This window comes from Thermobia domestica, chromosome 4, assembly GCF_964235325.1.
Source record: "Thermobia domestica chromosome 4, izTheDome1.hap1.1, whole genome shotgun sequence".
In the NCBI taxonomy this organism is placed as follows: domain Eukaryota; kingdom Metazoa; phylum Arthropoda; class Insecta; order Zygentoma; family Lepismatidae; genus Thermobia; species Thermobia domestica.
Window position 1 is genome coordinate 252,969,858 of NC_137457.1, and position 18,845 is coordinate 252,988,702.

Below are 18,845 nucleotides of genomic sequence, written 5' to 3' on the forward strand. Positions count from 1 at the left end.
ACCCGCGTTAAGCTGTAGGTTCACATCTCACACACTTTTGATACTGCAAGAGATTCTAAACGCCAAGACAATCCAATTGAGAAACATGTTTGTGTGTACTGGGCAGAAATAATTACATTTCTTATTATAATATTGTTCCATAAGGGTTGTTTCACGGTATGTGGAAATTTGGAACACAGTATTCCAGGAGATATACAATTCAAAGCTGTAATAATACCTGATGAACTACAGACTGATCAGTCTTTGAAATCATAGCGAATCGGTTGGCTACGAACAAATTAATTTGACGGATGGTGCCGAAGTATTTCACCGACGGTAAGAGACCCAGATCTAAGAAAGTTTCTGTGTAGATCGGCTATAGAAGAGAAGTACTGTGATCGTGGAAAAAATCGAATTCGAGGAATTTCAACGGTTTTACATGTTTCGTGGCCCCCTATATTATCAAAAAGAAGTTGGGAATATTCGTCCATATATATATATATATATATATATATATATATATATATATATATATAATGCGTCTAGAAGCTACTCCGATCAACCTAAAACCGAAGCAGATTTTTAACTCACGGGTTTTATTAAATTCTTCAGCAGAGGTGTCAAATTTTCTTCCTATCTCCAGAAGTATGGGTAGATTTATCGAAGACAACTATGCGATAATATTTAGAAAAATGCTACTGTGTAAAGCAGACTCCTCATTGGCTGGCCTAACAAAGCACAAGATTTTAATTACAAGCTATTCTCGATCTGCATCGCTCTAATTACAGTAATTGCTAATTAGCTAGCTTATCTGATTATATATCAGTCCCGAGGGGGAGGGTATGAAAACTGATACTGTTAAATTCAAGGACCTCGAAAAACTATGAATTCAATACCAATCTATGTCGCTTTCGATTACTTTTAAAATCTCGCCCCCTCCCTGGGAACGTCTTCATCATCCCATGGAAAGCAATGGTAAACCACCGTGGGTTCACAATGGCCAGAGACCTTCGGGTCAAATAAATACCTTCGGGCAGAACACCACATTATAATCATCATTGAGAGAATTAGGTCACTTAAAATTACGTTTAAACTTTTAATACTTAAACTGCTACTCAACACGAGCTGGTAAGTTTGCATAATTACGGTTTGTTTCCTTGTTTGAGACATAAGTTTGTGCGGAAGAAGGGGCAGCAAATTATTTAAAGCACAGGGGCGCACAATATATAAATACGGGCCCGACTAAATGTGATTTCATGATTCACTGCACAAGTTGAATTAGGCGAAAATTTAATTTAAAAACGTCAAAAGAGCAAGAATGGGCCAGTAGAATGATTTTCCTAATATTTTGTTCCATTATTATTATTACTGGCCCGTCGATTACTAGTGCATACGTTGTCATCAATGCTCTGTTTCTGTTCTGAATAGCCATGCTGTGATATTCTTGAAAATGACACAGCTTGCTTTGCGTACGGTAATTAAAGCTTAGTTTCCATCCCTGTTGCTCCAGTCTGTTTTTGTTTCCTTTCACCAGAGGAGAGAACAGAAACCACGGGAGATACACATTCTTTATCACCACTTTAGGTTGGTATGTTTTTTTTAAAAGGAGAGCAAAAAGAAACCGCATGTGTAAAGGTAGAAGTAGTTATGTTTTCTATTTCTGTACTTCGTCATCCACGCAAGGAGCTTTTAGAGACACGAGTATACTTGATATCTCGTCAAACGTGAGCCATTACATTTTGCTGCATTTGACAGTTCCAATTGGAGTAGGAAGTCTAACTCTCTTGCGTATGATTGACAGTACAAGGTGCGTGTGTAGATTTCCTTCATAAAATAGTTTGACAGTTACCGACCAACTGCAGTGGTTGCTGATGTCTGGCTGTCTGTAAATTTCATTTCCCAGATGTAAAGTTCAAGTCTTTGTATAGAACGTCAAATATCACCTGTCCTTAAGCACCAACACATATTCCAAAATCGGGATCTCGAGGAAAAAATAAGTCAGTATTTCTTACTATTTATGACTATGGGTGGCATTAATAAAACAGGACTACCGTGTTTGCCTTTGTATGACATACCACATTTTCTGTATTCAATTTTTAGGAATCAGAAAACATTATTTTCTCTGCATTTTATAAAGAATTGTTCTTCTTTAAAACTACGAAGTGATATTTAGGCAAGAAACATGTGCGGAATTAACTATTCTTAACTAACTGTAGAATCCGTGTGCGTCTGGGAATTTCTATAGCACATGTGCATTATATACCATGAAACCATAAATAAAGTGATTGTAACCAAACTACATTTACTGAGTCACTAAACTGTACGCAGCTGGAATGTTGTTGCACACCGTAAAGAAACAAGACAGACATACTGTACATCAAACAACACAGAAGAGGGAATACTTATTGAAACTGAAATAATCATGATCTCTGTATCGGCATATGAGGCGCATTCGAATTCTGAACTTATTTTAAAGGAAGAACAGCTGCACCTTATACGGCAGCATATACGGTAATTATTATTATTATTATTATTATTTTAAAAAAGTACAGTAGAAGCATTTGCTCACAAATATTCTGTATCTTTTACTTGGTTACATTAAATAAATTATTTAATTCCTAGTAATAGTTCATCAGTTAACCTGTTACTCATCACCACTTTATTCGGAGTGGTGGAGGGGTGTCTGTGACTAATTTCGCAATAGTCAAAATGGGCCTTATGCAGAGTCACTTTGAAGTATGATTAACGTCATACTAAAGGCCTGACTACTGCAGGAAACCTATGTTAGTCGAATTCTTTAGTATATGACTAATCACGCGTCAGAACGCCTCTGTGAAAGTTTTACGTCCTACGGTTATGACAGATAGGCTAAAGGAGACAGTGATGATGAGAAATGAAGTAAATAGTGGAATGAAGAAAGTGGGAGGAAACGGGAGAACCACGAGAAAAGCAACGCATATGGTGTTTGTCCACTACAAAGCTCACGTGGTGCGAGCTGGGATCGAACTAAGAACCCGATGCAACAAAGCTGAACGATCTGCCACTGAGCAGTGACATTCAAATTGATACAGACGTTTGTATTGTTCATATAGTGTGTGTATCAGTTTCATACGATATCTAGAAAAGTCGCAGCTTTGTGATCCAGAATAGAAGAAAGAAGTTATTCTAAAATCGTTAGTCAAAATTTACTAACAAAATTTTGGTTAAAACAATTACAAGCCACCAAATAAAGAAGAAACAATTCAAAAGTAAACTGAAGGGGGGGGGGGAGTCTGGAACTAAACCAGTAAAACAAATTCTTCAGTTGTTAGACTTCTTTTTTTAAATAGTTTTCGCGACATCAGTTTATTACTTGAGTCATCTTCAACAGACGTGAATCTACTACGGATTATGATTTTAAAAAAAGGGGGGGGAGGAAGCTTCTCTTGGAAAGCAGTTATGGTTTATTCATAGTAATGCCGGAGCTAATGTTTGCGAGTAGAAGGAAACGCTTCACACTCGTTTGAGTACGAGGTCTTGCTTCGATTTTCGTTCCTTTACTAAGCATTAAGAAAATTCTTTTCTTTTAATTAAAGCAAAATGATTTACTTATTTAAATTTGCTCATCAGTATATTGGCTAATGCAGTCAAACCTTCAACAAAATTCATATTTTGTGTATTGTGGTTTCCAAGAAAAACTCGGATTTTTATTTTATTTTATTTTATTTATTTTTTTTTTTTTTTAATTTTCCGAATAATTAATACTACTTTGTTAGACCATTAATGGTATATTTATTTGCGAAATGTGATTATTATCCGCTCAGATTTCTTTTCCACAGAGAATAATAATTCGTTCTGTTTCGTACAATGAAATGGATTATTTCTCCCGTTGTTTTATTTATTTAAAAACATCAATACTCAGTAGAGCGCTGGCGTTGCTAGTTGTATGTGTGTATCAATTTTAGTTTATTTATTGTGTTCGCCCTTATTATGTGCATGATCAGAATTATGTAGGAAACAGGACCAACCAACACCGTGTGTGTGTAGCTTTTCTCGGGATTTTCCTGTTTCCTCTATCTTAATTCCACTATTTTGTTCCTAATCATCATCATCATCATCATCATGACCTTAATCTCGGAGCATTCATGGAATATTTTTTTTTTTATTTTTTTATTTATTTTTATTTTATTTATTTATTTATTTATTTATTTATTTATTTATTTTATTTTATTTTTTTATTTTTATTTTTATTTTTATTTTTATTTTTTTTATTTATTTTTTTTTTTTTTTTTTGTAATGGGGGATTGAGGCTGTCTCGCCTCAAAATCGAGCTGGAAAAGTGATATCTCGTTTCGGAAAGTAGATCTGTTTCTATTGAAGGAGCTCTTGTCCCGTCACGAAAATTTTGTGTCGTCTCGTGCATAATCCTATACATAATGATACAAAGTATGGAACATGTCAATTTACATACTCGTTTATTAATAAATTATGAATAATAAGATACAAGAATATAAACAAAATGGAAACTTGGCGTAAGCAGTAAAAGACAAAGAAAGAAAAAAAAAATACGATAAGAGAAATTCCTATTTCATACCACTGTAAGTAATGCAATACACGCAGCGATTCCATCATATGAGTTAAGTCAATCCTGTGCTCCTCTACAGCAGGGGTGGCCAACCTTTATGGATTTGAGGGCTACTTTTCATTTCAGAAATCGCTGGCACTCTACTTATCTGTTTACTAGTCTGCTAGTTGGAAAACCACAAAACAATAATAGTGATCGATACAGACAGTATTGATACAGACCATCGCGGACTACCGCTCATGACTTGCTGATCGGCGCGTTGGCCACCACTGCTGTACAGTACAGTTGTGCCATTTCTTTACTCAGCCCATTGATTTATAGGGGAAATTAAATTCGTTATCTTTAAAATGAATTGATTTTAAAAAATACCGATATTTCTCTCCAAATCTATACAACACCGATTTTCACTCACGGGGTGCGGTGACTCAGTGGTAGAGCGTTCACCTCCGGTACTTCGGGTCCTTGGTTCGATCCCAGCTCAGGCCGTGTGGACTTTGAGGTGGATAAACTCCGTGTTGGTGGGTTTTCTCGGGATTTTCCCATGTCCTCCCACTTTCTTCATTCCACCATTTTCATTCATTTCTCATCATCACCGACCATCTCCTTTACCATAACCGGTATAACCGTGGGACGTAAAACTTAAAGATTTCATTTCACCGATTTTCATTCCCCGCTTTTAACAAAAGATTAGTTTGGTTCCTGTTTATGACTTTTTTAATAGTTAACTAATTTTCATAAAACGAAAAGCATTTTTCTCCTTACAGTGGTTGAATTGTTATAGATTGCTAAAATTCCACTTAAGCATCACCATTATTCCCCAGTTTTGGGGATCTTTGCGACAGATTTTTGCAGGTGCTCCATCGGTACGTTTGGAAGAACTTAGCAATAAGGTAATTTCCATGCCCGAAAGTTTAACTCTTTTTTTTTCTTTCTTCAGAACAGTTCAGATTGTCAAATCTTCCTTCAGAACAATTCGGGTTGTCAACTCTTCCTCCAGAACAGTTCGGGTTGTCAACTCTTCCTCCAGAACAATTCGGGTTGTCAACTCTTCCTCCACAACAGTTCGGGTTGTCAACTCTTCCTCCACAACAGTTCGGGTTGACAACTCTTCCTTCAGAACAGTTCGGGTTGTCAACTCTTCCTTCAGAACAGTTCGGGTTGTCAACTTTTCCTTCAGAACAGTTCGGGTTGTCAACTCTTCCTTCAGAACAGTTCGGGTTGTCAACTCTTCCTTCAGAACAGTTCGGGTTGTCAACTCTTCTTTCAGAATAGTTCGGGTTGTCAACTCTTCTTTCAGAATAGTTCGGGTTGTCAACTCTTCTTTCAGAATAGTTCGGGTTGTCAATTCTTCTTTCAGAATAGTTCGGGTTGTCAATTCTTCCTTCAGAACAGTTCGGGTTGTCAACTCTTCTTTCAGAATAGTTCGGGTTGTCAATTCTTCTTCCAGAATAGTTCGGGTTGTCAATTCTTCCTTCAGAACAGTTCGGGTTGTCAATTCTTCCTTCAGAACAGTTCGGGTTGTCAACTCTTCCTCCAGAACAATTCGGATTGATAACTCTTCCTCCTGAACAATTCGGATTGTTAACTCTTCCTCCTGAACAATTCGGGTTGTTAACTCTTCCTCCAGAACAGTTCGGGTTGTTAACTCTTCCTTGGATCTATCGCGCGCCACCATCATGGATTGCCATGGACTTGTACCATGGACTGCCATACTTCGTACCAGGATGCCAACTAATCCCGCTCACGCAAGGTTAGATGCTGCGCCGTGATCCGCCACTAATACTTGCAATGACATAAATGAGATATCATGTAATAAATTCTACTATTGTAAGGAAAAAAATTCTCGTGTTTCTTGAATAAGTATGAAACAAGTTATAAATAATTTTCAATAGGGAGTTAATTTCCGTCACCCAGTATTTACTAAAATGGATAAGCCGACTTGTGTGTACTGTAGGTATTTCGTTAAATATCGACAGATGCTAGTGTCACTATTTCCATAACTATCGACTGACACTAGATCGATAGTATTTTTACTGTGAATTCCACTTCGGTATTTTTGAGTCTTGGAAAGGTGAAAATACCGGTTCAGTGGTAGAGCGCTCACCTCTGACGCTAGGGGTCCCTGATTCGATTCCAGACGAAGTAAGTTTGGTGGACGACATTGTATCCATGGGTTTTCTCGGAGTTCTTCCGTTTCTCACACTTTTTCATTCCACCAGTATTTCATTACCATTCACATTCACTGATTATCTGTCTCGTTTAGCTAAAGGTTATTAACGTGGGACGTAACATTAGAAACTTAAATTGAATCCACCATATGCAGTACCTTCGTGCATCTCCCTTATAGAAATATTCTTTATACTTGTGGTGTGATATATATATAACGTTTCTCTTGTATTTCCTTTATCAAAACAAGTTGTTTACAGTTTAACTCATTGTACATTGTCAAAATAAATTAAAGAAAAATTATAGATCTGGTTTGAAAACTTCACAATCTGTATTTGTCGCTCTCGGTATCGAACCAAGCGCTTACCAGTAACGAGACGAGAACTTATTTTCAACTCATTATTTCATTTTTAGGATATTACATTATAATGCTTCTATCTGTACCTTAATCAGTAAGGCTTTGCGTTTGATGTATTACACAGATTTCACATGCAAGACAAATGGCTGTTGTTGGATCGCGTAACTTCCAGAAAGTATAGAAAACCACAAACGCTATCCCTTCATCGCGTCCTCGTCTTTTGAAGCATTAACGGATCTATTTGAGTCTAAAAGGACAGCCACGATGGCTCTGACTAATGCGATTTGGATTGAGTCGAGATTTTCTAGTTTTAGTGACAATTACTTTCGCAGAAAGGTATTATAAAAACTTTGTGGTTGAAACCTTCCTGTTAAAACCATTCCAAAATCCATTATCTTCCATCACTCTTTACTTGTTCTGTCAGTTCGTCCACAAGAGAGTCAATATTTTCTCTTCCTGAGCCTTTGATAACTCAAAAAGACCTAGCGACCTCCGTTCTCTCGATCGGTGATCCGATGATTTCAAAGCTTTCGCTGCCAACTATACACACATTTCTGTTTATATTTTATGCGTACGTAAGTTAATCTTTCAGTCATTTCAGAAAATATTTATTGTATCATGAATACATTATTGTAACTTTATTACTGATTGTACCCATCCTTGTTTTGCAATAATATATCCTTTCTAATGGGAGTCACGGTGACTTTGTGGCAGGGGGCTTACCTCTGATGCATGGGGTTCTTGGTTCGATCTCAGCTTTCACCAAGTGGGCGTAGTGGTGGACAAACATCGTGAGGGTGAGTTTTCTCGAGGTTCTCCAGTTTCCCCCTACTTTCTTCATTCCAGCATTATCATCAATCTCATCGTCACCGTTTCCTTTAGCCTCGGTACATAATTAGGGGACATTAAACTAAAAAATCTAATGTTCAAACTAGGTCTGCCTTTACAATTAAAGCAAAAAACCTTTTGTACAAAACATGCGGAATAAAATAACTTATTACCATAGCTTTATATATAAAAGAAAAAGTTTTGACTGATCAACGCCCATGTCAAACAGCGTACCTTAAAACTTAACATTTTGACGGTGCATAGGATTTGTAACGTAAGCTACCACTAAGGAAGGGTTTTTGGAAATTTGGCAGGTAAGGGGGGTAATGTGAGCGGTTTTCTTCGCCCCTTCTTTTTTTCTCTTCTAGAAAAAATATAGAAAACAATGAAACGCGAATCTAATTATTTTAAGTGTGATCTTATATACCAAATTTAATGTCTCTACTCTTTCGAGATTCAGAGAGAAGGACACGCACATACATATATAAGTCATCGTCCTGGTGGGATGAGTGACTGATCAACTCTATCCATTTCAAATAATACGATACATGCATCGCCATTTTTTGTATTTCCCTTAGAAGGAAAGAAAAAGGGTAGGGTTACAGTTGTTGTAATGTGATGGCTATTTCTCGAAATCCTTTAAGGTTATTGACATGAAATTTCGCATTTAGCCTTTTCATTAATTAAAGACTGGTTTCAGCGTTTATATATAGGAAGAAAAGAAAGAAAAAGGGAGGTGGTTGTAACTGTTAAAATAAAATAGATATATCTAGGTTAGGAACTTGAAATTTGGTATTTAGATTTTTCATTTAAAATAATTAAAGATGTGTTTCAGCTTTATAAATGTTTTCCTTAGAAGAGAAGAAAAAGACTGTGGGTTGCAATTGCTATAATAAAATGACCGTGTCTTGAAATCCCTGAAGTAGCTCCACATAGCGTAGTCGATAAGGCTTTCGCCTTTGGTGCGAGCGGTCTCCGGTTCGATCCTCGGTGGGGAAACTTGGTCGAAAAAATGTTAAAGTGCTTTTTCAGACCAGTCATTCTGAGTGAAATTTTCCTGAGCTTTCCTCACTCAATGAATAGTATCCAGGTCCCAGGTCGCTGTTTTTCTTCCCCATTCCTTTCCTACTCTCCAATTCCCCGTACAGCGTAATCGCCGAGGAATGTCATCCCTCATTCGTGACGGCGTAACATGATCATAACCGCCAAAAGCCCAGAACCGAGACTTCTTAACATTAGAGAAAGGTTAGGAATATGAAACTTGGAAACTCCATGTTCAGAACAACTGCTCATATGACAGCATTTTCGGAAATCCCGATTTTAAAGAGAGTAGAATTTTATTTCTAATTTTGCTCGCAATATATGACTTCGAAATTGTCTGATAGTGATGTGAGGTGCAAAATTTCCCGCTATATTTTTCCGGAAAATTTTCCGTTCTAAACAAATATCAGTAATCAAGTAACAATTCCTCAGTAATCATAACATTGATTGAATTCATGTATAGAAATGTTAAAAAGTAAAAGATCGTTTAAAGAATCTGGAAATCTTCATGGCTCAAACAATTTTCAGTACTATGTAGGAACAATTGAAATAATTTTTCATGAATCGAAATATTTTCTGTCTTCTATGAAAAAATTGAAAAACTTTTTATGAATCGGAAAATTTTCATCGTTTTGAAGGAAAAAGTAAAATTACTTTTTGTGAATCGAAAAGTTTTATTGCTCTGTAGAAACAAGTGAAAAGAATTGTCATAGATCGGAAAATTTTCATTACGATGTAGAAATAAGTGGAAAAAAACTTTTCATTTGCCGGACAATTTTGGATATTATGTATAGTGATGTTAGGTGGAAAATTTTCCACTATATTTAACTGCACATTGAGCTACAAAATTGAATTTCTATAGAAGAAAGTTAATCAGCAACAAATTATAATTTTCCAATTAGTTTTCGGAAACCAGAAAATTTTCTAATATTTCAAGTTGGGAAGTAAAAATTTACATAGTGTTTCTTTCTCTCTCTCTCTCTCTCTCTCTCTCTCTCTCTCTATCTATCTCTCTCTCTCTCTCTCTCTCTCTGCGAGCTCCTTCGATGCCAAGCGGTTAGCATACGCACTTTTGGCATGGGAGACCTGGCTTCGAATCCCGGCAAGAACTCATGTAGTTCGGATTCCACGTTAATCACTTGGTCCCGTCTCATATAGCCTCGCTGCTGAAACGGACGTTAAACTCAATTCAACTCTTCTCTCCCCCCCTCCTCTCTCTCTCTCTCTGTGTGTGTAAAGTGCAGAGAACATACATCGAGTTCGTAGAGTACAAATATCCCATTCTATTATTTAAAATTTAAATTTATTAAAAGTAATGAATATTTTCCGATGTCTTAAAAAGTTTCATAAAGTGAAAATCTAACTAATCTTCATTTCTTCAAAAATGTTTCTAAAACTTCAATGCGTTCTTCCCTCAGAATCCACTTTTGATCTCACAAAATTATATTTTGTCAGTTTAATACGCGTAAGACGAAGTTTTCTCATAGCTTTACTACTTTTTTAGATTTACATACTGCAACATTTATAAATAAGTAGAGATAATATAAAGTGCCTATTGTAAATTTTTGACTACCCAAAATTCGAGTTTAAGTAACCTATGAAAAGAAATACTGACCATTTCCTGGAAATAAACATTTATTTATACATATATTCATTCAGAAGAGAAAGTGAAATATAACTAATACGGAAGCTGATTTGTGTAGTTGTTCTTCCAATAAAATAATAAAAGAAACGTAACAAGCTGCACTATTGGCGCTGCGTTCTAAAAGCAACAAGTAATTTCATTTTAATTTACAAAATAAAAAACATATTTCTATATACATACATAATGACGATTCGATAGAACAAGTATATATATAGTGGCGTATTTAGGGGGGCTTCCGGGCTTAATCCCCCCCCCCCCGAAATCTTACTTACTATAGTAAAGTATATGAAATATCTTGCAGAATTTTCACATTTTCAGGCAAAGCCCTCCCCGAAAGTTAGCAAAGCCCCCCCGAAAGAAAATCGTAAATACGCCACTGTATATATATATATATATATATATATATATATATATATATATATATATATATATATATATATATATATATATATATATATATATATATAATATACATTATTTCTAATACATTTTTATACATAATATTGATAGTTTTACAATACAAATATCTGCTCTAAGATGTTGATTATACAAAATTCCAATATTGAAATTATGATTTACGAGTGTTAAACACAATAAAATCAAAGCATTTCTTTTTATTTTCTGTTACAAAAATAATCTCCATAAGGAGCTTTTATGTAGCTATTTCATTACATAGGCAGGCCTATATGTGTGAAGAAATAGTGGAATTTTCTGTTTTTGAAATAATTGATAAATTCACAAAGGTTTCTTTCCGATTTCTTGTTACATTTAAATATTGGAATGGGATGTTTGTTCTCTACGAACTCGATGTATGTTCACTGCACTTTACACACACACACACAGAGAGAGAGAGAGAGAGGAAGAGAGAGAGAAAAACACTGTGTAAATTTTTACTTCCGAATTTGAAATATTAGAAAATTTTCTGGTTTCCGAAAGCTAATTGGAAAATTATAATTTGATGCTGTCTAATTTTCCTCTACAGGAATTGAATTTTATAGCTCAATGTGCAGTTAAATATAGTGGAAAACTTTCCACCTAACATCACTATACATATCAAAAATTGTCCGGCTTATGAAAAGTTTTTCCACTTCTTTCTACATCGCAATGAAAACTTGCCGATTGACAAAAAGTTATTTTACTTTTTGCTTCAAAATAATGAAAGTTTTCCGGCTCATAAAAAGTTTTTCAATTTTTCCATACAGAATTTTTCGATTCATGAAAAATTGTTTCACTTGTTCCTACATATTACTGAAAATTGTCTGAGCCATGAATATTTTCAGAATCTTTAAACGATCTTTTACTTTTTAACATTTCTATACATGAATTCAATCAATGTTATGATTACTGAGGAATTGTTACTTGATCACTGATATTTGTTTAGAACGGAAAATTTTCCGGGAAAATATGTAAGAAAATTTTCCACCTCACATCACGGCAAAACAACGATGTAGGAATAAGTGGAGTATGTTTTTATGAATCGGAAAATTTTCATCACTGTTGTTAGCCTTATCAGATAAATTTTTGAACGCGGTTAGGACTTGGTCCGACATGGGTTTTTATTCTTGCTGTGCGAAGAACGAAAGCAAAGGCTGAAATATGAGATAAAAGACTGTAGATCAAGCAAATGCGAGGCCTGGAGACAAAGTCCCCAGATAACCAAAGGCTAGTGTATATATATATATATATATATATATATATATATATATATATATGTAATGTGCAGGGTGATGCATGTGATTCATGGTAATGTATAATGTGCAATTATACTGCACCGCTTAGTATAATTGAGTAGTGCAGGGAAACGGGATAATTAATGCATGAATAAAGTTGAAAAACTACATTTAATACAACGTAAAGGGCATTTATAATGATGGGCAATGGTCAATTATGTCTTGAAAATAACATCAGGACGTTCGCTATGTTCTGTGTTTTCGTAATCGTAAACATTCATTGAGTGGTTGACATAGATCGTCGCGATAGATAGTAGTACCTATGTGACATACTCCCGTCCTGTTGAAACCATATGGTTTTAATATTTAGATATGGTAGTATTTTCAACCCCTTCGATCTATTCTTTGCATGCTATAACAACCGCATATAGCGACGCTTCCTGTTTTTGAACAGAATTGGGATGGCTTTTCTCCAGAATCGAACAGCCTCCATATTCTCTGATGTACAGGCCGTGCGAACAATATTCGAGGCTGCTTCTTTAATCCTTTAATTGGTATATTGTGTTTTAAATTCTAGAATAAAATCCAGTTGGACATCGATAACTCAAATTTTTTGATAACTCGGATTTTTTCACATTCTCATGAACTCTCCATAACACTGTTAAAATAACCTGTTTTAAGGGTTTCATAATCATGTTTAAAATCCTCGGTAACTCAAACTTTCGTATCTCCGAACCTCTACAAGTCAAAATTCACCTCTATGATTCGAATTTCTCCTGATGTGACATCGATAACTCGAAACTATAGCTCTATGCTTTTCCGTAATTGTCATTGTCGCTTGTCCTGTCATTGTTGATAATATCTACTATAATTGTGTTTTACTCGTGTCTAGACATGAAAGCCACCCTCCAAAACAATTCATGTACAGTATTTTATTTTTACCAGTCATTTTATTTAATTTAAGGAATTTTCACAACTTTTAGTTCTAGAGGTTGAACGGATAAAACTTCAGTTATAGAGGTCACTTTTGATGAGGAACGCGGAACCTTGTATCTCGAATTTTTGTTGTGGCCACTTTGATAACTCGAACCTTGATTACTCGAAAAACTCGATAACTGAATTTTTTTCTATTCCTTTCAGCTTCGAGTTATCGATGTTCGACTATATTTAATAATAGTTTACTTATAATTACGTTTATTTTAAGATACGGAAAGGATACTAGCATAAATACTATGCTCTTAATGAGTTAAAAGATTGGAGAAGGGAACAGAAAGAATCATTCCCGACCTTGTAATGGATTCTATAAAATGGGAAAATAGCCAACAGATTTTTTGGAAGCAATAATAATACAATTTCCTCGGTAATCAAACCTGTGAGGACTATAGGACCTTTAATCTTTGTATCACATGGAGTAAGAATTGTTGGCATTCTGAACGGAAGGAGGGAGAAGCTCTGGCTCAGTGGTAGAACGTTCACGGCTGGTGCGTCGATTCCCTGGTTCGATTGCACCCCGCGCCAAGGGAGTTTTGTGGTGGACAAACACTGTGTGTGTGTGATTTTACGGAGTTCTCCTGTTTTCTCCCATTCCTTTATTCTCCCTTAGCCTGGGTGGGCTGAGGGAGAATAGAAGAAGAACGAAAGAAGGTTTATGGAAGAAACAGTGATGAAGTTGAAGAGAAATAGTCTAGGTTTACAAGGGATGAAAGTACACAAGATGTGATTGTGTTATTAAGAGTAATCAGTGAAGTGTAAAGACAAAGATATAAATATATCTCCTATTGATTAAATTGATTGAGTGATCTTGGAAATGTTGATAGGAGTACTAAAGAAGATAAGAAGAGTAAGGAGCGTTGACTCACTATAAATGAGATTGAAGAATTAAAACAGGAGGAAGAAACAGAAGATTGATACCGCAAAAAGAGTTCGACAGGAACATTACCTCTCTTGTATATGTTTAATATTTTATAGTTTTCCCATAACTTTGAAGCTAGGGCACTTGATAAGCAGATTTTCCACAGCAATTCATTCTGAAAGAAAACATTTTTCGACCCGTGTTCATTAGATTTATTTCTTTTTATTCAATATAAAGAACAAACATACCGTTTTAAAATTTCCCTGAAATTCTTGGCTTCCGACCAATACAGAACCAAGCATACCTCCTGTATATAACGAAAAACAGTCGAACTTCCACTGTTTTTTTTTTTTTTTTTCGAAGTTAAACAAGAAGTCAGTATTCTTTCTTTCTTGTCATTTTCCCCTACGTAAAATTTTCTAGTCCAGTGCTACTCTGCGTCAAGCTCCAGGTAACACGAAAAGAAGTAGATTGGATTATTTTTCTTGTATTCGGCCAACTTTAGTTTCTTTTCTTTTGTTCCTTTACAACAGAGAAAAATAAGTGTTCGGTGAACTACAAACTAATGTTTACCCCTGAATGTTTTCATCTTTCGTAGACGTTTCATCGTCTGTGTATTTTATTGTATTTCGTCAAAGTTGCTACTTAAGAGTTATTTCCAACTAATGTTAGTAACATACAAAGATTCCTTGCATAACACGAGTTTCAATAACGTTTTTTAAACAATATTTACGAATTGGCACTAGGTTTGCCAATTCACATTTTTAAATTGAGCAGTTGGCAATAAGTTTCCAATTCACATTTTAAATGTAAGCAATTGGCAGTAAGTTTTTAATTCACATTTTTAAAATTAACCAATCGGCAGTAAATTTTCAATTTACATTTTATAATGTAAACAATTAGGAATAAGTTTTCAATTCACAATTTTTAAATGTAAGCAATTGGAAATAAGTTTTCAATTCACATATTTTAAATGTGAGCAATTGGCAATAAGTTTTCAGTTCACTTTTTTTTTTTGAATATGAGCGATTGGCAATAAGTTTTCAATTCACATTTTTTAAATTAAGCAATCGGCAGTAAGTTTTCAATTTACATTTTTAATGTAAACAATTGGGAATAAGTTTTCAATTCACATTTTTTAAATTAAGCAATCGGCAGTAAGTTTTCAATTTACATTTTTAATGTAAACAATTGGGAATAAGTTTTCAATTCACATTTTTTAAATGTAAGCAGTTGGGAATAAGTTTTCAATTCACATTTTTTAAATGCATGCAGTTGGGAATAAGTTTTCAATTTACTAAATGTAAGCAATTGGGAATAAGTTTTCAATTTACATTTTTTAAACGTAAGCAATTGGCAATAGGTTTGCCAATTCAGTGTCTTTTTTTTAAAAAAAAAACAAATAAAAGCAGTAAGTAGCAAATATATATGTGCAGATGTATATAACGATATTAACTATCTTAACATTGGGCGCACTTGTCAGTGGCAGAACACTTACTTCGGTGCGAAAAGTCCCTTAATTCGTTCCCAGCCCATGTAAGTTCGTGGTGGACAAATATCGTCTGGCTTCGGGTTTCTCTATATTCTCCCGTTTCCTCGCACATTGTCATTCTACTAATTCAGTTCATAATTATTCATTTGTAATAATAATCCGTGTCCTTTAGCCTAGGAAGTACACTGTATATAATCCTAGGACATAAAACCGAAAATTTTAATTTTTCTCTTACGATTGTACAATTTCGTAAAAAAAAATTAAAATGATTCTATTTATTAATTAGTTTATAAAAAATAAATATATTTTTTCATTTTCAACTTGTCAACTTTTCAACTTGTGTACAAATTCAATCTAAACCCATTATAAATAGACCTCGAACAACGTAGTTTTCTAGCGCGGGCATTTCGCGAAACTATTTAACAGTATTATGCAGTTTTCTTTTCTTGTCGGTTACTTTGCTATTATTGGGGAAAAAAGATAATTCTACTATCACTATCACCAATAAAATAAAGGCTATTTTAAAAAATATATAGACTCAATTACAGGAAAACAAAGGTGGTACTTGAAGAAGAGTCGTCACAAAAGTAAAAAAAAAAAAAAAAAAAAAAAGCTGAAACTATCATGTTTTTCCCAAAATAACCTGATTGTTAGGAAAAACCTCCGCTTCGCTTTTTTTTTTTTTTTTTTTTTTTTTGCATGTTTAGTTAGAACACACAAACATGGAAAAACTTTCGTGCACGTGTAGCTTCTCCTTTCTTTTGCTTTGTCGAAGTTTGGTTATAAACTGGAGTAAAAATAATCGTGTTTATATATTTGTTTCATGTCTATTTACGAATATGTCAACATAATTATTTTCACTCTAGTTGATAACGTGACATACCGTAAAACTGAAAAATTACTGCCTGGCTCTCACGTAATTCTCCTCAGATATTTCACAAGAAAACTCCGGTACTCAAATTTATTTAATATCAGAAAATATTGTTCACAATTTGAAGTAATTTGTCGTTTTTCAGCACTTATATATGGTCATATGTCAGTTTGGAACAGTGTTTTGAACAGTATTGCTTTAGAGGGTTTCGGTTTCCGATTCTTCAAAACACAGTACAAATTTGTCTGCATAGGTTAGAAACCCTGTTGATGTCTGTTTGTCTTTATTTTTGTATCTTGTTAAAGAAGACACAAAACATGTACTAGTTGCCCTGACATTTAAATTCAAAAGGAAAAAGCGAAGGGAAGGAAGAATTTTATTTTTTTCTTATAGAGGGTAGATAGCTTGTAATCATTTGCTTCTGATGACAGTTCAAAGACAGAAAAAAAAATCCTTTTTCTAAGCAAATATAAACGAGGAAGTATTTTTAGAACAAAAAACCCTCAAATCGCCAGGCACAATTTTCCTGTTTGTTTTCTCTCCCTTCTGGAATAAAAAAGAGATTTTATTTTCAATAGAGAATTGAAGACCTACGCGTCCGTTTGTATCCTTGTGTATGAATTGGGGTCTATTTCTTTATAAGAAACCTTGTTTGTTATTTACATCGTAGAAGTTTTCATATATAATAACAAACCGTAGAAACTAATGATAGCTCAACATGCTGGTTTGGATTTTTTTTTTTTTTTTTTTTTTTTAAGGGGAGAGTTCGTTAATGTGGTTTAAGGACGAATCATATGAGTATTCTGCGATCGCTGGTAAATAAATCTTTCGTATACTGCAGTCCATTCCTAATCCCTTCATTATGGTGTGGGATGAGTACCTACGATAGCTTTTTTTAGTCCATTGTCCATTTTAGTCCATATTGAATTTTTTATGTATGTTTTCTTTGAAATGAACTGTAGTTGTGATCATTTTTCTTCAACATTAGTTAAATACCCGTTGCTTTTTCAAAATGAATTTGCATTATGTGTAAACTTAATAATACTTAAAATAAATTTCATTATTAAATTTTAAAAATGTATCACAAAATTTAATTTTCACGAAGTATCATCATCATCACTGGCATTCTTCCACTATTGGCAGATCACTTGCCTCAACTGAAAAGGTACCATGCAACATGATCTCCAGCTAACTTTTTGTCTTCGCTACGATTTTTTTTTTTTTTTTTTTCTGTTTTGATACCGTCCATCAACTGTAACCATCTTCGTCCCATTCCTCTCTTTCTTGCCAACATACTCTATAGCACATCTTTCATGATACAGCTTCTTCTCAGCCAATATCCCAACCAGTTTCTCTTCCCCTTTTTTTTTTTTCAATTATGTCGAATCTTTTTTTATCCACCATTTTTAACACAAACTCTAATTCGCTTTCTCTTCGGCCCACCTAGTTCTCCAGTCTTCTTCACATCCACATTTCGAAAACTTCCAGTTTTATTTCATCGCTTTTTGTGTAATATCCATATTTTTGACCTATATAATACAACACTGCACACAAAGCATTTTATGAGTCTTTCTCTAAATTCTTTATTCAAGGATCCACAAAATAGGCTTTTCTTCCTCGTAAATGTTTCTTTTGCCATTCCTATTCTTACTTTTGTTTCAGCTTCTCATTTCATATTATCACTAATAATACTACCCAGGTATAAAAAATTAGTCACCTGTTCTATTTTCTTCCCTCCTACTTTTACATTTTACACTCGCTGCTTCATTCCAATCACCATAACTCTTGTTTTTCTAACATTTATTTTCATCTCATATTCTTCACGGATCTTTTTCATGTTTTTTAAGATATTATTATTTTTAAAGATTCCGCAATACGCGTTATATCATTTGCAAACCGTATACAGCTAATCATCTACCCCCTACCGAAATAACTTCATTGTGTAGATTTTTCTTCGCTTTCTCTTTTAGGTAGTTAGATATTCGGCGAGAGACAGCATCCGTATCTAACTTCCGTTCGTCTTTTCTTCACCTATTCTAACACACACTTGTTGATTCATGTATGTTTCTTATGTCATCGATCTTTCCATTCCAACTCAACTTTTTTCATTTTATTTTAGAATTCGCATCAACAATTCCTAGTTCACGAAATAAGTGACATATAAATAGGTTTGAAGAATAAAACTGTAAAATCAAAACATTAAAATTCTATTTATTACAAAGAAATCAGAAAAGTTATTTCCTATATAAATTAATAGTTGCAAACAAAGATGGCACGAGTATCCAATACCGTTAATATTTTATCGATTTGACTTTCCCCTCCTTTTTTTTTTTAACCTAATATAATCCGTCGTTTTCGTATTTTTCAAATCATATCCTA

General features: G+C 34.3%; 1 protein-coding gene across 1 annotated transcript in view; it reads left to right on the plus strand.

Moving 5' to 3' along the window:
* Oatp30B (Organic anion transporting polypeptide 30B) overlaps positions 1–18,845 on the plus strand; it is a 414,497-nt gene that overhangs the window by 327,502 nt on the left and 68,150 nt on the right. The window lies entirely within an intron of this gene.